The 26567-nt window shown below is 39.8% G+C and overlaps 1 protein-coding gene and 1 long non-coding RNA gene across 3 annotated transcripts in view; one reads left to right on the forward strand and one right to left on the reverse strand.

Moving 5' to 3' along the window:
- Positions 1–10720, reverse strand: part of TRMT9B (tRNA methyltransferase 9B (putative)) — a 63873-nt gene extending 53153 nt beyond the window's left edge. The window contains exons 1-2 of one of the 2 annotated variants that reach the window (XM_036838936.1): positions 10325–10720; positions 9516–9667 (exon numbers count right to left, since the gene is read on the reverse strand). The gene's annotated coding sequence lies outside the window, so the exon portion shown is untranslated. Of the gene's footprint in view, positions 1–9515; positions 10297–10324 lie in introns of those variants that run through there. The other variant, XM_036838935.1, reaches the window with a different exon arrangement.
- The window catches only part of LOC118887991, a 206298-nt gene that overhangs the window by 82587 nt on the left and 97144 nt on the right, over positions 1–26567 (forward strand). The gene's annotated exons all lie outside the window — the stretch shown is intronic.

Here is a 26567-nt window from a genome sequence, read left to right on the forward strand (position 1 = left end):
GAATTCGGCAGAGGCATAGCTGGACTTCAGCCTGACAGAGTATTATGCTGAAGAAATATAACCAGAAAGGATCCTGAGAGGAAATAATGTTCTTTTTTCCCTCCATTTAACTTCATTTAAAAATCAATATGGTGGGTATATACCCCAAAGAATTGAAAGCAAGGGCTTGTAGAGAGATTTGCACACCCATGTTCACAGCAGCATTATTCACAATTGCCAAAGGCAGAAGCAACTCAAGTATCCATTTAGTAATGAATGGGTAAACATAATGTGTATATACATACAGAAGAATACTATTCAGCCTTAAAAAGAAGTAAAACTCGGATACATGCTACAACATGGATGAACTTTGAGGACATTTTGCTAAATGAAATAAGCCAGTCACAAAAGGACAAATACTGTGTGATTCCAGTAATGTACCTAGAGTAGTCAAATTCATAGAGACAGGAAGTAGGAATGGTGGTTGCCAGGAGCTGGGAGGAGAGGTGAATGGGGAGTTATTATTTAATAGGTATAATTTCAGCTTTGAAAAATGATAAATGTTCTGGAGATGAATGATGGTGATGGTTGCACAACAGTATGAATGTACTTAATGCCACTGAACTATACACTTAAAAATGGTTAAAATGGTAAGTTTTACGTTATGTATATTTTACCATAGTTTTTAAAAAATCAATATTGCTATTAAGGCAGTAATACAACACAACTAGCACCTTAATCTTGGGTGACCGTAAGTCCTGGTTTGCTGGGGCAGTCCCCACTTGTGCTTCTTTTCCCCAGGGCAATCATTAATACAGGCAGACCTTGAAGATATTGTGGGTTTGGTTCCAGACCACCGCAATAAAGCAAATATTGCAATAAAGTGAATCACATGAATTTTTTGGTTTCCCAGTACAATAAAAGTTATGTTTGCAATATACTGCAGTCTGTTAAGTGTGCAATAGCATTATATATTTTAAAAATGTACATACCTTAATTAGAAAATACTTTATTGCTAAAAAATGCCAACCATCATCTGAGCCTTCAGCAAGTCTTAATCTTTTTGTAATAGTAACATCAAAGATCACTGATCACACATCACCACAGCAAATATAATAATAATGAAAAAGTTTGAAATATTGTGAGAATTATCAAAATGCGACACAAAGGCATAAAGTGAACAAATGCTGTTGGAGAAATGGCACTGATAGACTTGCTCAATGCAGGGCTGCCACAAACCTTCAAACTGTAAAAAACACAAAACCTGCAAAGTGCAATAAAATGAAGTGCAATAAAACAAGGTCTGCCTGTAGCACCCTTTTCCCTCTCAAAAGTGTCCCAGGTTGAACAATAAGTCACATGATCACGCTGGATCTATTTCATAATTGCATGAATCATTGCACTGTCATCTTCACTGGCAAATGTCTTAACATTTAGAATGCACCTGCATTTTCTAGAATTACTCTAATTACAAGCTCAATGTCCTGGAAAACATATCCGATCTTTTTTATTTTTATTTTTTAACTTAAAACAACACTCGTTTATTTGCTCACGATTCTGTTGGTTAGACGTTTGGCATGGCATGGCTGAGTCTTCTGCTCAGACTCTGACGAGACTGAAATCAGGATATCAGCCAGGCTGAGCTGTCATCTAGAGGCTCTGGCGTAAAATCTGCCTCCAAGCCGATTCTTGGAATTGAATTAAATTTCTTGTGGTCATAGGACTGAAATCTTTGATCAGACTGAGGTCCCCCTTTCCTTACTTCCACCCTTAACATTTTAAAAAAATTATTGATTACTTGTTGAACATTGACTAAATACCAAAAGCAGCCCTCTTTTCTTACAAACTCCTTACTTCTTTAAACACCAAAACCCTCTCTTTTTGGCTTTTTTCTAAAAATTGAGGTAATGTTGGTTTATAACATTATATAAGTTTCATGTGTACAGTATTATATTTTGACTTCTGTATACACTACAGTGTGCTCACCACCAAAAGTTTAGTTTCTGTCACTGTACAGTTGATCCTTTTACCCATTTTGCCCTCCTCCCACCCCATAACCACTGCTGTGTTCTCTGTATACCTTTGTGTTCTTTTGGTTTGTTCGCTTATTTTGTTTTGTTCTATATTCCACATAAGAGTGAAATTATATGGTATTTGTCTTTCTCCCTCTAACTTATTTCACTTACCATAATACCTTTAAGATCCATCCATGTTGTAGTAAATGGCAAGATTTCATCTTTTTAGGGCTGAGTGATATTCCATTGTGTACATAAACCACATCTTCTTTATCCATCCATCAATGGGCACTTTGTTTCCATATCTTGGCTATTGTAAATAATACTGAAGTGAACATGGGGCTGTATATATCTTTTCGAATTAGTGTTTTCGTGTCTTGAGATAAATATCCAGGAGTGGAATTGCTGGATCATATGGTAGTTCTATTCTTAATTTTTTGAGGAATCTTCAGATTGGTTGCACCAATTTACAGTCCCACCAACAGAATATGAGGGCTCCCTTTTCTCCACATCCTTTCCAACACTTGTTATTTCTTGCCTTTTTGATAATAGCCATTCTAATGGGTGTGGAGTGATATCTCACTGTGGCTTTGTTTTGCATGTCCCTAATAATTAGTGATGTTGGACATCTTTTCATGTGCCTGTTGGCCATCTGTATGTCTTCTCTGGGAAAATGTCTATTCAGTTCCTCTGCCCATGTTTTAATTGGGTTGTTTGGGTTTTTGTTGTTGAGTTGTATAAGTTTTTCATATATTTTAGATATCAACCCCTTATTGGATATATGATTTGCAAATATCTTCTCCCGTTTGGTAGGTTGTCTTTTCGTTTTGTTAATGGTTTCCTTTTGCTGTGAAGAGGGTTTTTAGTTTAATGTAGTCCCATTTGTTTAATCTTTGATTTTGTTTCCCTTGCCTGAGGAGACATATCCAGAAAGACATTGCTAAGACCAATGTCAAAGAGTGTACTGGTTTCAGGTCTTAAATTCAAGTGTTTAATCCATTTTGAGTTGATATTTTTGTGTATGGTATAAGACAGTAATCTAGTTTCATTCTTTTTCATGTGGCTGTCCAGTTTTTCCAAGAACATTTATTGAAGAGACTATCCTTTCTCCTTGTATGTTCTTTGCTCCTTTGCCATAAATTAATTGTCCATACATGTGTGGGTTTATTTTTGGGCTCTCAATTCTGTTCCATTAATCTGTGTGTCTGTTTTTCTGCCAATAACATGCTGTTTTGATTAGTATGGTTTTATAGTACAATTTTATTTTATTTTATTTATTTATTTTATTTATTTATTTTTGGCTGCGTTGGGTCTTTGTTGCTGTGTGCGGGCTTTCTCTAGTTGCAGCAAGCGGGGGCTACTCTTCGTTGCCGTGCACGGGCTTTTCATTGCAGTGGCTTCTCTTGTTGGGGAGCACGGGCTTCAGGAGTTGTGGCTTGCGAGCTCTAGAGCACAGGCTCAGTAGTTGCGGCGCACGGGGTTAGTTGCTCCACGGCATGTGGGATCTTCCCAGACCAGGGCTCAAACCTGTGTCCCCTGCATTGGCAGGCAGATTCTTAACCACTGTGCCACCAGGGAAGCCCTATAGTATAATTTTAAATTAGGGAGTATGACGCCTCCAGCTTTGTTCTTTTTTCTCAGGATTGGCTATTTGGGGTCTTTTGTGGCTCCATATAAATTTTAGGATTTTTTGGCTCTATTTCTGTGAAAAATGTTGTTGGAATTTTGATAGGGATTGCACTTAATCTGTAGATTGCTTTAGGTAATATGGATGTTTTAACAATGTTAATTCTTCCGGTACATGAGCATGGAATATATTTCCATTTCTTTGTGTCTTCTTTGATTTCTTTCAAAAATGTTGTACAGTTTTCAGTGTTACAGGTCTTTCACTTCCTTGGTTAAATTTATTCCTAGGTATATTATTCTTTTTGTTGTGATTGTAAATGGGATTGTTGTCTTAATTTCTCTTTCTGCTAGTTTGTTGTTAGTGTATAGAAATGCAACATATTTTTGTATATTGACTTTGTATCCTGCAACTTTACTTCTAATAATTATTTCTAATAGTTTTTTGGTGGGGTCATTGGGGTTTTCTGTACGTAAAATCATGTCATCTGCAAATAGTGACAGTTCTTCCTTTCCAGTTTGTATACATTTTATTTCTTTTTCTTGCCTAATTGCTCTCCAGTACTATGTTGAGCAAGAGTGGTGAGTGTGGGCATCCTTGTATTGTTCCTGATCTTAGAGGGGATGGCTTTCAGTTTTTCACTACTGAGTATGATGTTAGCTGTGGGTTTCTCATATAATGCCTTTTTATGTTGAGACATGTGCTTTCTATACCCATTTTATTGAGAGTTTTTATCATAAATGGGTTTTGAATCTTGTCAAATGATTTTTATGCATCTATTGAGATTATTATATGGTTTTTGTCTTTCATGTTGTTAATGTGGTGTATCATGTTGAATGATTTGCCAGTATTGAACCATCCTTGCATCCCTGAAATAAATCCCACTTGATCATGGTATGATACCTTTAATGTATTGTTGTATTCTTTGGTAAAACCTTCTAACTCTTGACAAGCTCACTTACTTTGATTTCTGTGGGTTAAAGGGAACAGATAAAAGACATGGTCCAAATAGCTGCCATTTTTTTTTGTCTCTGTCGGCTGACTTTTTGTTTTCTTTTAAAAATATCAGTAGATATTCTTTGAAGTCAGAAATATGTTTATGGTTCAGTTAACTCCACCTTTCACCACACCATGAGAAAATACACCTCTTTCTCTTTAAGAAAGCCACTGTTCTCCATACTCATTATAAGAGTACCATATTACTATACCCCTTGAGTGCTATCTCCCTCAGAGCATCAGTCTCCCAAAGGTAGAGCCATATATCTTTAGCACCTAGTACCAATCCTGGTACAAAAAGGTGCTTAGTATCCACTTCATAGTCAGTGAATAAACAAATCATTCAATGATGTTCAAACACTAGTCCTCAAATTTTGCTTTAAAAAATATACAGAAAACCCATGCTCTCTCTATCCACATCCCCAATTCAATCTGGCACATCAGTAATCTAACCAGAGAGTGATTTCAGATTTGGATGTTCTACTTTATAATACACTTGGCAAATCAAAAGATCATTTTGATTTTCAATCCATAAAAGGAGTTGTATCCTACAAAGCTGGATAAGCTTTAAGCTCCATATAGGTGAAGACAAGAACTCATCATGCTTATAACCCACAGGGAGGAAAAATCCAGGTTTTTCTCTTGAATGTTTACTCAAATATGAATGAAAGAGAAAAACTGTGGGAGGGGAAAGAAGCTGGAATTAGGTCATTTGTGTGTTACTGTCACATAGAAAGATGAATACTACTTACTTTTCCTTGCAGTTAATCAGATTAAGGTTCGATTCAACCAGTTCCTTCCTGAGAATATACTTTAAGTGGGGTTTAGTTGGGGGCTCAGTATGGAAGAGAGTGGATTTGTCTTGAAGCTGCATTTACAGAGAAAGGGTACTGTTTTTATTTTGATGCGTTTATTTTTGGTGGCTTGGGCAGAGTGGCTAAACTCTTGGTGTCACCACTGGATTCAAAAGAACATACTATTCATATTATAGTGTGGTTTACCCCAGGCAACATTTGTAGTTCTGCATTTAAATGCTTTCATCACCTATCAGAGAAGATACCTGAATGAACTCTCATTTTCTGAAACATGAAAATCACTTAAAAATTATATATGTATTAGTCTGACAAATTCGCTAAATAACTCCATTTGCCTCAGCTACGTTTCTCTCATTTTCTATCTCCAAATATCAGAGGCAAATACAAAATGATTTCATTCAGTAATCAAGACTAATTCCTAGGTGTGCTTGTGTAATTTTTGAGTAAAAATAAATGATAATGTGTTACTTAGAAATTGTAAAGATCATATTTACTTTAGTAGTTTGAAAAAAATCTGACAAGCTCTAGAGCATGAAATAAGTGATTAAAGTGAATTCAAGCATACTCTTTTTTAATCTCCAATTAACAGGACATTTCTATCTTTTTAATCCTTAAGAAAAGCACCATTAAAGTTCCAGAGCAAAGAAAGATTCAGTAGAAACACAGATACACAGATAGTTCATCTAATGAAAGAACCAGCCTGCCAGGAGCTATTATTTCCATGATCAGACCTTGGTTCTTCCTTTGTATTGCTATTCATTAAATGGATAGGCTATCTGGGACTTTGGTGGGGAGGACCTTTTAAAAATCATTTTCCCAATATTTTACTTTGATTATTAAACCAAAACAAAGGAATATTATTTCACATTCACATAGCACCACCATAGGCAGAGGTGGGCGCTTGGTAATTTTTAGTGATTTATTTGCTTGATGCTTTTTCCAGCAATTTTCCAGTAATGACTATAACATCCATCTGTTTGAAATGCAAATTGGTTAGCAACTGGATCCTTTTTTGATTCTTACAATATGTCATATACCTGCTTTGAATGAAATATTCTAGCTCTGATAAAATACGTTTTCGATAAGCGTTAGACATGGAGTGTCACTCAGCATTCATTCTGGTCTCCTTCAAGTGTGCCTTCCTCTATCTCTGAGGCTGGAAAGCCATAAACCACATTTCCCAGAGTCCCTTGCAGCTAGGGTTCTGGGCACAGCTTAGGTTCTGCCAGTGAGAGGAGCTGGATGAGAAGCCAGGTGTCTAAGGAAGATGTTTGCCAGCTTGTTTTTGACGTTGGTAACCATGTTCCGTTACTAGCTTCCTGGGTGGAGTGGCACATTGTAGCAGCTTCTCTGATCACTGGAACACAACTCAAAGAGTGTGCTCTTGATGTCAGCAGCTCAGGTGGTGGCTCTGAATCCCAACCTCCAGACTTCGGCAGTGATGGCCCTAGGGGCCAGTTCAAAGACACCTGTTCTCTCTACCGTCCTCCCCAGTCAGGGAACCTGCACCGTGTGCAGAGTCTCTGCAGGTGCTGTTCACTGGGCATTAAATGCTCTTCCTTCCCCAAAGACCTTCCTTCACCACCCCCTCCCTCCACAGGTCAAATTCCCCATCTCTGCCTTTGACATGTTTCCTGCATAGCACTTAGCACAGTTATAATGACAGGTTTACCTGTGTATTACCAGCAGACATGCTTCCAGGAGGGGTCAGGTCTGCTTTTCTTGCATTCTGAAGGCTTAGCATGGTGCCTTGGGGATGCTGAATGATTAAAACCTGCATGAATCAGATTGCTGCTTCAGCCCCAAAGTCCAAATACTCCATTTCTAAATATATAACTGTCTAGGGGAAAACTACAGACTATTATCATTTTATGAGGGCCACACTTCTAATGGCATTAAGAGAAACTAAATAATTAAAGGTTTAAATTTGATTTTAGAATTTCAGTGGGTCATCTCCTTCGATCTCATCATTATCTCCAAAAAACACCACAGGCAACTTCTTTCACCTAGGTAAGCCAAGGCCTGTGCATGGGGGAGAAGATGCAAGTTTCACAGTATGAGCCTCTAACTCCCAAAAAACACTGATTACTAAGAGTCTAGTGTACCCTATACTATATTCTATGAGAGTATACTAAGTATACCAGGACAGTGGAATGAGCCACTCACCCAAATATTCAATTCTACCGTCAATTACACAGCAACCCCTCCGCAGCCCCTAGGAGATGATATTTAAGTCATAGTATTTCTCTTTCTTGTAAGACAGCTCACAATGTGCATTTCACACCAAGTAAAATGCTCCATTTGCTCCTAACAGCCACCTTAGTTAGGAAGCATCATTATTCCCATTTCACAGATGAGGAAATGGCTCAGAGCTGGGATTCAGTCCAGGTAATGGAGCTCAAACTCCAAGTGGTTAGAAGTTTCTCTGAATGGGAAGTGAGTACCCAAAGTGAATGATGTCACTCCTTTTGCATACATCTTAGCTAGAGGTCCAGGCTATGTGCTGTCTGATGACATCAAGAGAAGAGAATCACACAGGCTGAGGGACATTCAACTGGTCATTTAGCACCACCATACTTTGAGCCTGACCAGCAACCAGCGACCAAGGTATGCCAAAATCAGCCTCCATATTTAGTTCCTTCCGTCTGCCCTTAAATAAATCACCAGTTTCTTCATCCTTTCCTGCCACTCTCCTCAAAACCCTTCCTAATTTATCTACGAGTAAAAACATAAGATTGCACAGAGAAGTGCTGACAGCCTGATCGCATCAGTTCATCATACCAAGGGCTAAATCACAGTGAGAGCTGACTCAGTTCCCATTTAAGATATAAGTCATTCATTACAATTACATTAATTCATTACAAGTGGAATGCACATAAGTATTCACATATCCACCTATCAGAAATACTGAAAGTATTAATACCTTCTTTACAGCCCTCTTAATCCCCAGTAGGATTTGATTTTAGAAGATATCGCGATACATACACAGAGGTTTAAGATGTATTGGGAAGCCCCCCACCCCGCCCCTCCATTTTAATGCAGAGTTAACCATGAAGACATAGCATTTTCCATTTCCCATCCCTCTGGTAAGTAAAATTTTACTAAAACCTTTGAACTACCTTGGTGCTCTTGCTATATTATGACAAACACACAAAAGGACAAATTATTTCCAAAGAACATCACTACAGTAATTGAATCTTTCTGGAAAAAGGATTTCTTTTGAATTAAGAGAAACGTCTGTAGACAGCTCCCCTCTCAGATCCTACCAAATGCATTAAGAAAGCGGTTCTCTGGAGCAGTTTCCTTAGTGAGGAGGTAGGTCCTTTTCAACCTATCAGGGTCCACTTTAAAAGAAGCTATGGGCAATCAATGACCATCAGGGAGCCACCTTCATCCTCTCCAAATGATCTTGCCCTCCGAGCTACTCTAGAGCACCCCTCACCATCCCTGGAGAGTCCTTTATCCTGCATTTTCAGCCAGCCATCAAGGACAGAAGAACCTACAGTTCTCTCTTCCTAAACTTCAAAACAGATTAACCAGTCATTAGTCAAGGGTTCGCTATGCTGATGAGTCACGTGAATAATAGTACTTCAGCCCCTGAAACAAGGGGTTAAAAGCCAACTGTTACCTGTATTATTGCTAATAACCGTAACCTCAAAATGATATAGTCACATTCTAGCTCTTCGCCCACAGGAAGTGTTCAGTGTACACTTAAATGCATGCAGACCAACCCATAAAAAGCTCTGCACGGAGGTGTTCACAACCTTACCTTCTTTCTACCTAGAGCATCCCATGCTTATAACAGTTACCACAAAGAAGCCAGATAATACATAAGGACACAGATAGCAAATATTATACAAATCCTACCATCGCATTTTGATATTCCTTCTTAGACTGTATTTTTGACATTAGCTTGGGCTATTTTAGTAAGTTCTTCCAGATCAACTAAAAAATATTCTGACAAACTTTCTGGCTTCAAGTTATCTTAGTTCATCGCCTCCTGCTAGTTAAAAATCAGTTCCCAAGTGATAGCTTCTAAAGGGAAAGATACACGTGTACTCCAGGAAAACACAAATTCATTTTCACCTTTAGACACTACATGTCCCCTACAGCTCTGGGTTCTGATTTATCCGGTGTAACATCTGAAGCACATCACCGCAGTCCCTTACTGACGCCAGGCTCGGCTGGCTGTTCGGATCACGTCTAAGTTTTCAAGGTAAACATGTTACCCTCGGCGACTGTAATGACAGCGGAAGAGCAGGCACTCACCCAGGCGGTCAGACCCGGGACGCGGGCGCCGGAGAGCGCGGGAGGCGACCTGTCGCGCCCCCTCCTCCCGGTCCGCGGGGCAGGGGCAGGCGCAGGGCCGGCCGAACTAGGGGAAAAGAGGCTTCCCGCCGCTCCGCTCTGCGGACCATCGTCAACGCCACGGTCGCCGGCGCTGGCTGCAAGGTATGGGGGCGGGCAGCTCTACGGAACCGAATAGTTGCAGTGAATCCCCCCCGCCCGAGGCCGGGGAGGAAAATCTGCCTTCGCATCAAAGCCGGGGTCTGTACCGGCTGTAACTTCCACCCGGTGACCTACTTTAGAGTGTGAGAATGAAAGCGATGGGAAAAAAATAGACGGAGCGCGCGCGGGGGAGCGGGGCGCCGGGGACGCGCGTGCCCGCGTGGGAGCGCGCGCGCGCGCCCCCAGGGCTTCCAAAGAGAAGTTGCTGCGCGGCCCCCGGAGGCCTCGGGCAGAGCCTGGGGGCCGCTCCTCCGCCAGTGCCTCCTCCCGCCGCGGCCCGGGTGCTGGCTTCCCGGGGCTCGGGGGCCTCCGGGCGACCGCCCGCGGCCCCGGTGGCGCAGCTCCCCGCCCCCATCGCCGTCCCCGCCTTCCTGACCCGCCCTCACCTCTGGGGGCTGCGCTCGGGCTCCGGCGGCCCCGGGACCCAGGCCCGCGGCGCCTCCCGGCCGGGAGGGCGGCCAGCCTCGCAGGGGCGGCGGGCGCCGAGCGGAGCCCGGGGAGTGCCGCCTGCCTGCCCTGTCCCCTGGGAATGCCCCGCCCGAACGTGCCCGGGAAGTGAGGCTCTGCCGCGCCGCCTGGCCTGGGGATCGGGGTGACCTTCCTGCCCGCTCCCCGCGCTCTTCTCGTCGGTGCCTCCCGGCGTGGCCCGTTCTACGTGGGAGAGGACGCCGAGGCGAGCACACCTGGAGCGCAGCAACGCCGTACCTGGGTGACAACAGCGTGACGTTTCAGCGCGTCTTCTCTCATTTGATCCTGGCAAACACCTTCTGCCACGGAAAGGTCCCCAGTGGGTACATGGGAAAACCGACGATCAAAGGGGTTAAGTCCCAGGTGCCACTGGTCAGACTTTCCAGATTTTTTCGCTCAAACGGCCTGCGTAATTTGTTAAGAATTTTGCTAAACTAGGCCCATCAGAAGAAGGGATGGAACTTAGGTTGGAAGTATCTGCCGAAAGCTGGACACAGATTTCCCCTCCCCCACCCTCCGCTTCGGTAACAATAGGGTTAACTACTTTCTGCCAGGTCCTTAGCCTGGCCGTCTTCAACCTCTGTTATCAAACAGCTCAGTAATCTTAAGAGGCGTATGACTTTAAAAAAAAAAGGCGCGTACCCAATACTGGAAAGTTAACATGTTTAGTAACTGTTCTGACCCTCTTCCTGTTTAAGCTTGACCCTCCTGGCTCCGGGGTGGGGGTGGGTGGAGATGTACTTCCAGGCATGATCTTTCGTGGGGACCCAACTACATGCCCATATAGATACCGGTGATGCTATTTAAGGCGCTACCAAGAGGGCGGTGAAGATCAGCATATATAGTTCGTGATTCTGGAATAGTTTTCTAGTGCCACACTATATCCGGGTAGGGGAGGGAACCTTTGCTTCGGCATCTCTATCTTAATGCCCAAGGATAATCAAGTTGACATTTCCTTTTTATATAAACGTTTCGTTTTGCATTTAAAAGGGAAAAAAAATCTTGAGCCTGATGATACATGTTCTTCTTGAGCTGAACGCCAGCCCACGGAAGTGCCACTGCTCATTTTTGTTTCCATTCAGTGGAATTAGAGCTACACTATTTCCTTGGACGCAGGCTCCATACCGGGTACTGGGATGTTCCCTGTGCTCTTCTAACAGTGCAGTAGGAGGCAAAGCACACCTAAATAAGTGTAGTCCAGTGGCTGCCACATAGCAGGTGCCTAAAAAAATACTTGTCCAGGGGATAGGACCTCAACAGAATGTGATAAATGTGAAAGTGCCCTGGCTGGCATCCTGCAGGAAAACATGCGGGAAATCAGTTATAGGTGACGAGGTCAGGGGAGGCATCCTGAAGGAGGCAACAGGTGCAGGCTTTTGATACGCAGAATTGGCTAAGGAATGGAAATGAGAAAGTATGTTTGCTATGCTTTCAAGATATGGCAGAGGCAGAGGTTCTTAACCTTTTGTAGGTAATAGGCCCATGTGAGAATCTGATAGAAGCTTTGGAACTTTCCTATATTAAAAAAAAAGAATGTAAAAATATTTGCATACATTTTCTGGGATTTCACAGACTAGCTAAAGCAGATCTGTGGAATCCCTAGAGGTCTGTGAACTTGAGTTACCATTTCCATGTTGGGAGGCAGGGAGAAAAATAGATTATTCTATTTGAGGCCATTATAAGAGGCATTTCCATGGCTACTGACAGAATTTGGGTAACGGCTGAGGGATTGGAAAGAAAAGTGTGCTACAGAGAAAATGTGTACGCTACCAGAAGCAAAGCACTCCCTCTTTGAAGCAGGACCTTTTAAACACTTTTTTTTTTTTTGTACATGAGAATTTCACTTTCAACTCTCAGCAAAAGGGTTCGGGGGGAAAGACATAGATAAAATATGACTGCCAAACATTGGCAGTTACTGATGCTGGGGGTATCGTGTTATTATCTCCTTATATGTGATGCTTGACATTTTTCATGAAAAAAATTATTATGTCTCAGGTGGACATAACCAATCCTATGATTGTTAACCCAGCTTGTTAGAATGGAAAAAAAGAAAACAACACAAGTATGCCAGTGATACCATCTATAAGATTGTTATTAATTAGTGGAGTCTATACAGAAGTAATAGTTTTTCTCTTACAGTGAATTATGAATTGTGGTGGCCATAGTCTCAACAGAAATTAGACCACTGTGGAACACTGAACAAGTGTTCTCCTGTTTCTTCCTAAACTCACACTTAACTTCATTTTACATTGCTTAGTTCACTAAGTGCCTTTATTATTAATATATATTACAATATATTATGATATATTATGATATATTATATATTATTAACTAATAACATATTATTAAACAATATGTTATTGTTATGTATTGTAATAGCAACATATTATATATGTTATATATAATATTGTGTTATATTGATATAATAATATAATCATTATACAATATGATATATTATTTTATTAATATTATTCAACTGCTTCATGAACTCAGTTCCTGTATTAGTTAACTGCGTCTAGCGTGCCCTTCTTGAGGAGCAGATGGCAGGCCATGGTCCTCTGAGTACCTGCTCTGCCCATTTTGAGAAAGGCAGCCACAGTGGTTCCTTACACAGAGGTTGCCATACTTTCCATCATGTGACTAACTCAGACAAGGATTCATGCCCACCTGAGGGAGCTCTCTAGTTTGTCCTGTGACCTACAAGGCTGCGGCTGGAGAACGATGTCGTATAGGTATGTGCTGTATTGTAGATGACGAGACAGACCCAATCAGATCTTTTCCCAAGAGCCTTAGAGGCAAGGCCTGGATTTGAACCCAGGCAGTGAGTGTTCCAGGGCCTGGGTTGGTAACCACTCTGTTCACGGCCTCAGGAGAAGCAAAGACAGAGTTAAACAGAGCCACTTGCACGACTGAGTCACACTGTAGGAGCAGTGGCTGCCTTGACGCTGAAGAGCTCACCCTACTGTACTACCTGGGGCTGCTGTTTCCATGCTGACCTTCCAGAACCTTCTGAGTTGCTTATGACTGCAGAGACTATTGCTTGTTCTTCCTTACTTCCTGAGCTTCATAATAAAGCAATGTAGATAACCTGCTTCTGTCTTTATAACCTGAAAGAACACAACCGTGTGATAACATACAGTGCCTGTAACACTGCCATGACAGGAAGTGGAGCTACAGCTGCCCTGCCCGTGGCTCTGCCCTTTTAGTGGGCTTCTCTCCTCCCGATAAAAACAGACATGTTATCTGCAAATAAATTTCTACAAGTCAAATCACATTTTCCAGTTGACTTTTTTTAAGTAAAATAAATTTTTAAAAAACACATTTTTCCCCTGAACCATTATGAAAATTATATGCAGAATTTAGCAGCTATGATTTTTAACCATTTACTTTATGGAAATATGAAAAAAACACGTAATGAATAACTACTAAAACCAAATTGCTTCATGTCCCTTCTGCTTGACATCCATGACCAGTTCTCCGTTGCTTATTAAATACCACGAATGCCATAGAATAGGATACAGAGCCCCTGACCCCAACCTACCTCTCTGGGCCCAAGGAGAGTCATGAGATTTTTCTAGCTTCTGCAGCCCTAAGCTCCACACCTCTGGTTTCTTAAATTAAGGCAAGAAATTCATGTAAGCTATTTTTCTAGAGCTTCTGCCCATTATCTTATTTATTTTGTCCTCATTTTCTATCACAATTCTTGGCACTTAGAGGTTAATGCACATATTTTAACTAATGAATTCACATGTATTGCTACGGTGCTTATATAACTATTCCATTCAGTTCAACCTTGACCATCTACTTCATACAAGGCCTTAATCTAAGTACTGGCTATTAACCATATTGGGTGCTTACCTATTATTACTATAATGGAGACTTTAAAAATATTGCCATGTATTTACCCACATTTTTCCTCCTTTCAAAGTCATTCCATATTTTTGAGTGATTTTAACTAGTTCAGCATGATACTATCTTGGTGCATAAGAAAGTGGGATCTCTCCACCGGTGGAATGGTAAACTGAGGCGAGATTAGCCACAGATTACAGGAAAAAATTGTGAGGCGCTGTCAGAAAGATCACTGGAGGAGACTGGAGACAAAGCAGTCTGAGAACAGGGATAGACAAGGCTCAAGCTTTGTGACCTCTTTGGTTTCAAAGGGTTTCCCACAACAAACCAGTCCAACTGGACTGGGGGGTCAAAGAGCTCACAGCTGTTGATAATATAAATCAGCACATCTTGGAAACAGGAGTGCTGACCAAAAGCTGTTCTTAGCATTTGGGGGTGTGCAAGGGCTGGGGTCCAGCATACTGTCCACCTAAGTCCTAAATCCTTCAGTTCTTCAACCACTTTGTTTCCAGAGAGTCTGGTGCTGTTTCTTTTTTCCATGGAACTGGTATTCTCCAGACCTATGAAGCCCAGAAGGACTCCTTTGGGGGTAAATAGTGAATTTCCCAACATGGAAGATAAGACGGTTTCTTATCGGATAGAGTTTTATGGGCCTCTCTGTCTTCCTGAACTACGTAAAAAATAACCCCACCAAAAATCTTAACATTTCTCAAGCACCTCTCCTTGGTTCTCTGCTTTTCTCTCTCCATGATCTTTCCCTGGACAGCCTCATCCGCCTTTATGACCGCAAGCAGAATCTCTGTGAAGATGTCTCAAAAATCTGTGTCTCTGAGTTGGTCTTCTCATAAACCTCCCGACCCACGTTGCTGGCAGCTTGCTTGCCGTCCCCTTCAGAGTGACCTCAGTACATTTGGATCTGAGGTCCTGTGCTCCCCATGGACCTAATCGAGCTGCTCTTTGCATTTCTCTATGAATCCCATCCTCCCAGTCACCTGCTACATCCTCAAACTCTTTGCTTCTCCTGGCCCTTCGTATCCCACTGGCAACCACCATCTGCCAATTTGATCTTTGTAATACTTTTATTTATCTACTTCTCTCCCTTCTAATTGTTTCTACTTTAGTCGTTTATGTCCTATTACTTCTCACCTAGATGATTATAATAATTGATTAATTTGGTCTCCTGACTTTCAAAACCATCTCTTCTTTAAAACCTTTTAGCTTTTATCTAAAACCGAATCACTCTGTCCAGAGACTTTAGCAGTCTTTATCTATGTACCTCTTATAAAACTTATTACTAACTTTTTGAAGTATTTATTCATTTTTTTCAACAAGTATTCATTGGACATCTGTTATATGCCAGGCACTGTGCAAGGAAAACAGTGGTGAGCAAAACAGACAAAATTCCTACCCTCATGGAGCTTATGGTCTAGTGAGATGACAGACATTAATCAAATAATCACAGATATCACAAATAAAATGTGTAATTGCAAACTGAAGCAAGTATCTGGGAGGAAGGGTACAGAATGTCATGAGAGTTCACGTGTCCCATTTGTCTCCTCCTGGGAACTCAGCAGTAGGATTCATCCTCAAAGTCTAGCCCAGAGCTGTACATAGGGAGGTGTTCAGAAAGATTTTGTTGAAGGAACACAGGCATCTACTTCTGACAAGTAAGTGACATGATATTTTTCTGTATTACATAGTATTGAGTAAAATACATGACAAATGCTGATCATAACCCACTGCCACTTAAGCTGTTGGCTTTTGTTCCATTACCACAAATCCATGGATCATCTGTTTCTAAAAGCATCCTATTTTCTTTGCCAGCATGGCAACATGTGAATTCTTGTTATTCCAGTAGCATTATCAAGAACATTCTTTAGGCAGAAGTTCTTATACACACTAATAATTTGCTGTTCTCAGCAGTACCAGCCCCTTAGCCCTCTTCCATATAGTTCATAACGTTTGCTGAAGATGTAAAACAGCATTGTTTTTTCTGCCCCACCGGAAGCTGTGTCGTCCTCCAGCCATCCTCTGTGTCATTTTCCTACTTCCTCTTCATCTCTGTATCTGTGTAAGTATTGTTTCTGCATCCCTTTTCTCTTCATTTCTGCCATGTTGCTCTTTCATCATCTTCTGTTTGTGATCCTGTCATTTTTTTGGAGTCAGCTTTTTGCTGGAACAGTAAGTGACACATATCTCCTGGTTTATTTTATCTCTACTTTTTTTGCAGTGCTATTATATAATGCTTTTTCAAGAAGCACTCTCAGACACAGAAACTCAGGTCTGATTTTTTTTTTCTGTATGTGTTGTTTGTTTTCAGCTTCAAATGGATAGGGAGTGAGAAAGTGACCTTATTTTCTTTTTTTTTTTAATTAAAAAAAATTTTATTTAATATTGGAGTATAGTTGATTAACAATGTTGTGTTAGTTTCAGGTGTACAGCAAAGTGATTCAGTTATACATATACATGTATCTATTCTTTTTCAAATTCTTTTCCCATTTAGGTTATTACAGAGTATTGAGCAGAGTTCCCTGTGCTATACAGTAGGTCCTTGTTGGTTATCTATTTTAAATATAGCAGTGTGTGCAGGAACATTTCTTTATTTACTGATAGTATGCTTTATTTTTTTCCACATTTATCAAAGAATGAGATTCAAATTATATGCATCAGTTAAAATTTAAAGTGTTGCAAATGCAATTGCAGGAAATGGGTAGATGAGCGCTCATTTTCTCCCCCCTCTTAATAGTCCCTAAATTTGGAAGTGAGCTAATTAATGTGAACTGACTGAGGACATTTGTATTCAGAATTTGAAACGAGCAGATTTTAAAGAACCATGGGTCCAAGATGTTCTTTGCTGATGAAAGTAGAGGAGAACCAAGTAGTTTCTGGATAAAGACTGTCTTTTAGTGAAATACCACTACCATACCACTACCAGCAAAACAAGCCTCTTAGGCGCTCTCAAATGTGAGTAGTATAAACAAATCAAGACAACAAACAAAACACATCACCCCACCCCAAATAAACACTCTGGAAAAAAACTGTTGATACTATTTTCATTTAAGCTTCAAAATATTAAGAGGTTTTAAAATATATTCATATACTTTTCATTACTTTGTTATAAATTTCTTTTATACAGAGTGACCTTATTTTCATGGTAGGAAAAGAAAGACTGTAAAAAAGAAATTCCAACAACAGAAAATGTGTCGTATAAAAAGTAGAACATCTTGGGCTTCCCTGGTGGCGCAGTGGTTGAGAGTCTGCCTGCCAATGCAGGGGACATGGGTTCGAGCCCTGGTCTGGGAGGATCCCACGTGCCGCGGAGCAACTGGGCCCGTGAGCCACGATTGCTGAGCCTGCGCGTCTGGAGCCTGTGCTCCGCAACAAGAGAGGCCACGATAGTGAGAGGCCCGTGCATCGCGATGAAGAGTGGCCCCGCTTGCTGCAACTAGAGAAAGCCCTCGCGCAGAAACGAAGACCCAACACAGCCAAAAATTAATTAATTAATTAATTAAAAAAAAAAAAAAAAAGTAGAACATCTAGAATGTAGAAAAATACAGAGGCAAGATTTTGAAGATAATTTAGTGACCTGGAAATATAATAGAATGTTAAGTGAAACAGCATAGAAAAGATTTTAGGTTAGGTAAATTATATATTCACATATATGTGCAGGAAAAATACTGGACAAGTATACCAAAATGTTAATAGTGGTTCTCTCTGGGTAATGGAATTTTCACTTTTACGTTCTTCTATATATTTTTAAGGAGAAAGGGACTATATGTAGTTTCAGAGCATGGCATATCCCTACTTGTAGCCACAGCTCTGTCCTCATGGATTTTATTGATCTGGCATCCCTGCTGTTACCAATCAAGTGTGTGAGAAGCAGTATCAACATGTGGAAGGCCCTCTTGTTCCTTTCCTTAATATTATTTTATTTTATTTTATTTTTGAACCCTGGTTTTATGCTACAAAGATGAGAGATCACAGTCTTTTTTTTTTTAATTAATTAATTTATTTATGGCTGTGTTGGGTCTTCGTTTCTGTGTGAGGGCTTTCTCTAGTTGAGGCAAGCGGGGGCCACTCTTCATCACGGTGCGCAGGGCTCTCACTATCGTGGCCTCTCTTGTTGCGGAGCACAGGCTCCAGACGCGCAGGCTCAGTAGTTGTGGCTCACAGGCTTAGTTGCTCCGCGGCATGTGGGACCTTCCCGGACCAGGGCTCGAATCCGTGTCCCCAGCATTGGCAGGCGGATTCTTAACCACTGCGCCACCAGGGAAGCCCTAATATTATTTTAAGTACTCAAGTGCAGCCGTGTAAGTCCAGCATTTCCAAACCTGAAAGCTGTTCATGGCTATGTCAAAGACACAGCCATATGTGCCCCACCTTGTATTGTGCTTAAATTACTTGTTGTATTTACATCATGTTTTGTTAGGTACAGTCAAATAGCAGCTCCCTGGGTAAGCATCTTGATTACATCTACCTATTGTTAATGGTGATCTTGAGTTTATATGAAAGTCAGCTCTAAGAAGAATGGAGAAGTAGATTCATTGTGTGTGTGTGTGCACGTGCTTATGTGTGCACTTATATGTGTATACGTAGTTCCTAGAGATTTGATATTCTGGGGAAAATGGAAGGTGAATTTTGAAGTGTTTTTATTTTTCTCTGACAATATTTTTGGAACTTCGGGGGAGGTAAAAATTTTTTTAAATTTAGACTAGAATAGTAATTAAAATTAAGTACTAATATATGTTACTAGAAGTTAAATTACTGTAAAATAGCTTCAGAAAACTGCGCCATAAGAAAATTTTGTTGGAAAACTATTTGTAATTGTCAAAGTACAGTGTTTATATTCTGAGAACAAGCAAGACAGTACTACGCTCCTACAATCCTACCACCAGAACTACGATAACCAGAGTTCTTTGACTCCAGTCTCAACCAAGATCTCTGGATCTTAGATTACTCGCCTGAAAATTCAGGGAATTGAGTTAGACCTCAGATCACTGAGGTCCCTTACAGTTCTTAAAACAAACTGTAAGCGTTTTTGCCTGGATCTAGAAAGTTGTAAACTATAGAGGGGGATTTGGTGCCTTGTTTATGTTACCCATTTATTATCTAAAGGTTGAGTAGGAGCTTCCTGTTTTCCAAGCTGGATTTCAAAGGATTGGATGTGTAGTTAATAACTGGTACTAGCTCCTATTTAATTCACGTGAAGAATTTAGGAAGAACTTGCAAGATGGAAGAGGAAGGAGACTTATTCTGAGAGGCTCCAGAGGGCAGACTTGGACAAGCGAAGGCGAATTACGGGGAAGCACATTTAGACTCAGTAAGAACAAGAAGTTTCTAAAGTTTGAGCTGCCTGGAAGCTGGGCTGGCTCCTTCAACAGGTACAAATCTTTGTCTCTGGACAGGCAGACGAAGAGGCCAGCTTACTTATTGCTGATCTTTGCAGAGGGAATCCATACATCAGAGAGGAGATCATGCTTCCGAGACATCTCAAAGTCCCTTCCAGAGCTGGGATTCTTTGATGTGGTGTCGACAATGGGTGTTGAGAAACAGCAGAACACAAAGTCTCTTCAGGCATTTGGACAAAGAATGAGGCGGAGATTTCCACAACATAGCCTTTGCCACTCCGGTTTCTCCTTCCTTCTCTAGTTAGTTTCATCAAGAAACTGGTTATGTTTGGAAATAGTAGTCAAGCAAAGATATAAACTAACATGGGGAAGAGTTGCAAAGATTGGTTTCATTCCATTATTCAAGGCATTTGGCTGAGACCAGAGCAGGGAATATGCCTTAACGACCATGAGGAATCTGTGTACAGATGATCAGGGAAAACAGCATCCTTGGCTTGAGACGTAAGACTGTGCTCATACCTGCTGACCTGGAATTTGTACTTCCTTTTTCCTATTTAACATGAAAGAAGAAAAGGAAATAAAATAAAGATAATGAGTAGGGAGGTGATTAAAAGCATTAAAAAATCCAACTGAACAAAAAGGCCAGAAAAAGGTAGTTTGGTTTTTGCAGATTATTTTGTTTTTGTTTTGTTTTTTGTCTAAAAGCAAAATGAACAGTCATCACCTAACAAGAATAACAAAATAGAAGAAAATGCCTTCCTAAGGGGAAGATTGCAAGTGAACTGGCCCAGAGGTTGAAGTCATTGCCAAGGGGCAGACAGGCGGGAAGGCCCTTGGCCCGAACATTTTCTCTTATTGCAGGAGCAAACTCGTCCATCATTTTGGACAGTGGCTCTTACATTCCTGAAGGCCAAGGCTTTTCTGCACTTACTATTCTGGCCACATACAGGCAAGGGTAATGTAATATACGTAACCATCACTTGTGAGCTCTGTTTTATCTGATCGGAAATCAAATCAGTCTAACCTGAAGAGAACAATTTAAAAGAAATGCCAAACACAATTTTCCTATATCCAAACTGAGTCCATGTTAAAAGAATTTTCTTTGCCCACGGGCTAACTTGACTGAAGAAATGTTCGTGCAAGAGAGAAAGCCATCTCACATGGAAAAAAAAATGAACTTTTTTTCCAAAAATTCAATTTACACCTAAATTTATAAACTACAGTATATGTAAAAATTCAGTATATTTTAGCTCCAGCTTTAAAGAAAGTCTGAAATGGCTTGGAGTTCTATGTCTCTGATTGTCATGTTCAACTGTTAGGGAAATTTTTATCTTAGAAATTATTTGGAATTAATCCAACATTCCAGACCCAGGTGCATGTTAGAGAAAGAAGGGGAAAAACTAGGATTTGCAAAGATATTTTAGCTCTTTACTATTGATTGAGAGAGAAAAAATCTAGGGGCAGAAACCATTTGCTTCTCAGCAGGTTAAATTTTAATGTTACTGGCCGATTATTCTAACACAGGAGTAAAGCAAAGAATTTCCTCCAAGAAGTTTTCTTGATTTCATGAGAAAATAACATAAAAGAATCACATCATGTTAATAAAACAGTTATGTGTGCATATAAAGTTTAAGAGATGGAAGGAATTTTTGAGATAATAGAGTGTGTATGAAAGAAAGAAATGTTTACTCTAAAAACATCTGAAAATTCAGAATTGCATGAAAATGAAAAAAACCCCATAACTGCCACTGAAAGACGCTCTTGTGAACATTTTGGTGCATTTCCTTCCTGTCTGCCTGTGTGAGTCCATCTGTTTAATACTTTTAAAATCAAAATTGGGATGATATTATATCCATTTTTATTTTAGATTGTATCTTTGTTCAACGTATCATGTTGTTAAGTAATCTCCCAAAACACTGATTTTAACATCATCATAAAAATTCATTTTAAAGATATTTATCATGTGCCAGGTGTTGGACAAAGCACAACAATGCATTAACTCACACAGTCCTCAGGAGAGCCCAAGGCAGCATCATTATTATTATTATCCTTTTTTTTAACAAATGGGGAAACTGAGCTTAAAGGAAGTTAAATAACTTGCTCAAAGCCAATAAATGATGGGGCTGCGATTTGAAATGATTTGGTTCTAACTTTAATGCCAGTATTCTTTTTTTTTTTTAATATCTTTCTTGGAGTATAATTGCTTTACAATGGTGTGTTAGTTTCTGCTTTATAACAAAATGAATCAGTTATACATATACATATATCCCCATATCTCTTCCCTCTTGCATCTCCCTCCCTCCCACCCTCCCTATCCCAGTCCTCTAGGTGGTCACAAAGGACCGAGCTGATCTCCCTGTGCTATGTGGCTGCTTCCCACTAGCTATCTATTTTACATTTGGTAGTGTATATATGTCCATGCCACTCTCTCACTTCGTCCCAGCTTACCCTTCCCCCTCCCCATGTCCTCAAGTCCATTCTCTAGTAGGTCTGTGTCTTTATTCCCGTCTTGCCCCTAGGTTCTTCATGACCTTTTTTTTTTTCCTTAGATTCCATATATATGTGTTAGCATACGGTATTTGTTTTTCTCTTTCTGACTTACTTCACTCTGTGTGACAGACTCTAGGTCCATCCACCTCACTACAAATACATCCATTTCATTTCTTTTTATGACTGAGTAATATTCCATTGTATATATGTGCCACATCTTCTTTATCCATTCATCTGTTCGTGGACACTTAGGTTGCTTGCATGTCCTGACTATTGTAAATAGAGCTGCAGTGAACATTGTGGTACATGACTCTTTTTGAATTATGGTTTTCTCATGGTATATGCCCAGTAGTGGGATTGCTGGGTTGTATGGTAGTTCTATTGTTAGTTTTTTAAGGAACCTCCGTACTGTTCTCCATGGTGGCTGTATCAATTTACATTCCCACCAACAGTGCAAGAGGGTTCCCTTTTCTCTACACCCTCTCCAGCATTTATTGTTTGTAGATTTTTTGATGATGGCCATTCTGACCGGTGGGAGATGATATCTCATTGTACTTTTGATTTGCATTTCTCTAATGATTAATGATGTTGAGCATTCTTTCATGTGTTTGTTGACAATCTGTATATCTTCTCTGGAGAAATGTCTATTTAGGTCTTCAGCCCATTTTTGGATTGGGTTGTTTTATTGATATTGAGCTGCATGAGCTGCTTGTATATTTTGGAGATTAATCCTTTGTCAGTTGCTTCATTTGCACATATTTTCTCCCATTCTGAGGGTTGTCTTTTGGTCTTGTTTATGGTTTCCTTTGCTGTGCAAAAGCTTTTAAGTTTCATTAGGTCCCATTTGTTTATTTTTGTTTTTATTTCCATTTCTCTAAGAGGTGGGTCAAAAAGGATCTTGCTGTGATTTATGTCATACAGTGTTCTGCCTATGTTTTCCTCTAAGAGTTTGATAGTGTCTGGCCTTACATTTAGGTCTTGAATCCATTTTGAGTTTATTTTTATGTATGGTATTAGGGAGTATTCTAATTTCATACTTTTACATGTACCTGTCCAGTTTTCCCAGCACCACTTATTGAAGAGGCTGTCTTTTCTCCACTGTATATTCTTGCCTCCTTTATCAAAGATAAGGTGACCATATGTGTGTGGGTTTATCTCTGGGCTTTCTATCCTGTTCCATTGATCTATGTTTCTGTTTTTGTGCCAGTACCATGCTGTCTTGATTACTGTAGCTTTGTAGTATAGTCTGAAGTCAGGGAGCCTGATTCCTCCAGCTCCGTTTTTCTTTCTCAAGATTGCTTTGGCTATTCGGGGTCTTTTGCATTTCCATACAAATTGTGAAATTTTTTGTTCTAGTTCTGTGAAAAATGCCAGTGGTAGTTTGATAGGGATTGCATTGAATCTGTAGATTGCTTTGGGTAGTAGAGTCATTTTCACAATGTTGATTCTTCCAATCCAAGAGCATGGTATATCTCTCTAACTATTTGTATCATCTTTAATTTCTTTCATCAGTGTCTTATAATTTTCTGCACACAGGTCTTTTGTCTCCTTAGGTAGGTTTGTTCCTAGATATTTTATTCTTTTTGTTGCAATGGTAAACGGGAGTGGTTTCCTAACTTCACTTTCAGATTTTTCATCATTAGTGTATAGGAATGCTAGAGATTTCTGTGCGTTAATTTTGTATCCTGCTACTTTACCAAATTCATGGATTAGCTCTAGTAGTTTTCTGGTGGCATCTTTAGGATTCTCTATGTATAGTATCATGTCATCTGCAAACAGTGACAGCTTTACTTCTTCTTTTCCGATTTGGATTCCTTTTATTTCTTTTTCTTCTCTGATGGCTGTGGTTAAAACTTCCAAAACTATGTTGAATAATAGTGGTGAGAGTGGGCAACCTTGTCTTGTTCCTGATCTTAGTGGAAATGGTTTCAGTTTTTCACCATTGAGGATGATGTTGGCTGTGGGTTTGTCATATATGGCCTTTATTATGTTGAGGAAAGTTCCCTCTATGCCTACTTTCTGCAGGGTTTTTATCATAAATGGGTGTTGAATTTTGTCGAAAGCTTTCTCTGCATCGATTGAGATGATCATATGGTTTTTCTCCTTCAATTTGTTAATATGGTGTATCACATTGATTGATTTGCGTATATTGAAGAATCCTTGCATTCCTGGGATAAACCCCACTTGATCATGGTGTATGATCCTTTTAATGTGCTGTTGGATTCTGTTTGCTAGTATTTTGTTGAGGATTTTTGCATCTATGTTCATCAGTGATATTGGCCTGTAGTTTTCTTTCTTTGTGACATCTTTGTCTGGTTTTGGTATCAGGGTGATGGTGGCCTCGTAGAATGAGTTTGGGAGTGTTCCTCCCTCTGCTATATTTTGGAAGAGTTTGAGAAGGATAGGTGTTAGCTCTTCTCTAAGTGTTTGATAGAATGTGCCTGTGAATCCATCTGGTCCTGGGCTTTTGTTTGTTGGAAGATTTTTAATCCCAGTTTCAATTTCAGTGCTTGTGATTGGTCTGTTCATACTTTCTATTTCTTCCTGGTTCAGTCTCAGAAGGTTGTGCATTTCTAAGAATTTGTCCGTTTCTTCCAGGTTGTCCATTTTATTGGCATAGAGTTGCTTGTAGTAATCTCTCATGATCCTTTGTATTTCTTCAGTGTCAGTTGTTACTTCTCCTTTTTCATTTCTAATTCTATTGATCTGAGTCTTCTCCCTTTTTTTCTTGATGAGTCTGCCTAATGGTTTATCAATTTTGTTTATCTTCTCAAAGAACCAGCTTTTAGTTTTATTGATCTTTGCTATCATTTCCTTCATTTCTTTTTCATTTATTTCTGATCTGATCTTCATGATTTCTTTCCTTCTGCTAACTTTGGGGTTTTTTTGTTTTTCTTTCTCTAACTGCTTTAGGTGTAAGGTCAGGTTGTTTATTTGAGATGTTTCTTGTTTCCTGAGGTAGGCTTGTGTAGCTATAAACTTCCCTCTTAGAACTGCTTTTGCTGCATCCCATAGGTTTTGGGTCATTGTGTTTTCATTGTCATTTGTTTCTAGGTATTTTTTGATTTCCTCTTTGATTTCTTCAGTGATCTCTTGGTTATTAAGTAGTGTGTTGTTTAGCCTCCATGTATTTGTATTTCTTAGATTTTTTTTCCTGTAATTGATATCTAGTCTCATAGCGTTGTGGTCGGAAAAGATACTTGATACGATTTCAATTTTCTTGAATGTGTATTCTGTTGTTTTTGGATGGAATGTCCTATAAATATCAATTAAGTCCATCTTGTTTAATGTATCATTTAAAGCTTGTGTTTCCTTATTTATTTTCATTTTGGATGATCTGTCCATTGGTGAAAGTGAGGTGTTAAAGTCCCCTACTATGATTGTGTCACTGTCGACTTCCCCTTTTATGGCTGTTAGTATTTGCCTTATGTATTGAGGTGCTCCTATGTTGGGTGCATAAATATTTACAATTGTTATATCTTCTTCTCGGATTGATCCTTTAATTATTATGTAGTGTCCTTCTTTGTCTCTTGTAATAGTCTTTATTTTAAATTCTATTTTGTCTGATATAAGAGTTGCTACTCCAGCTTTCTTTTGATTTCTATTTGCATGGAATATCTTTTTCCATCCCCTCACTTTCAGTCTGTATGTGTCCCTAGGTCTGAAGTGGGTCTCTTGTAGACAGCATATATACAGATCTTGTTTTTGTATCCATTCAGCCAGTCTATGTCTTTTGGTGGGAGCATTTAATCCATTTACATTTAAGGTAATTATCGATATGTATGTTCCTATTCCCATTTTCTTAATTGTTTTGGTTTGTTATTGTAGGTCTTTTCCTTCTCTTGTGTTTCCTGCCTAGAGAAGTTCCTTTAGCATTTGTTGTAAAGCTGGTTTGGTGGTGCTGAATTCTCTTAGCTTTTGCTTGTCTGTAAAGGTTTTAATTTCTCCGTCAAATCTGAATGAGATCCTTGCTGGGTAGAGTAATCTTGGTTGTAGGTTTTTCCCCTTCATCACTTTAAATATGTCCTGCCACTCCCTTCTGGCTTGCAGAGTTTCTGCTGAAAGATCAGCTGTTAACCTTATGGGGATTCCCTTGTGTGTTATTTGTTGTTTTTCCATTGCTGCTGTTAATATTTTTTCTTTGTATTTAGTTTTTGATAGTTTGATTAATATGTGTCTTGATGTGTTTCTCCTTGGATTTATCCTGTATGGGACTCTCTGTGCTTCCTGGACTTGATTAACTATTTCCTTTCCCATATTAGGGAAGTTTTCAACTATAATCTCTTGAAATATTTTCTCAGTCCCTTTCTTTTTCTATTCTTCTTCTGGGACCCCTATAATTTGAATGTTGGTGCATTTAATGTTGTCTCTGAGACTGTCCTCAGATCTTTTCATTCTTTTTTCTTTATTCTGCTCTGCAGTAGTTATTTCCACTATTTTATCTTCCAGGTCACTTATCCTTTCTTCTGCCTTA

Source organism: Balaenoptera musculus, chromosome 21 (genome assembly GCF_009873245.2).
Source record: "Balaenoptera musculus isolate JJ_BM4_2016_0621 chromosome 21, mBalMus1.pri.v3, whole genome shotgun sequence".
Lineage (NCBI taxonomy): Eukaryota > Metazoa > Chordata > Mammalia > Artiodactyla > Balaenopteridae > Balaenoptera > Balaenoptera musculus.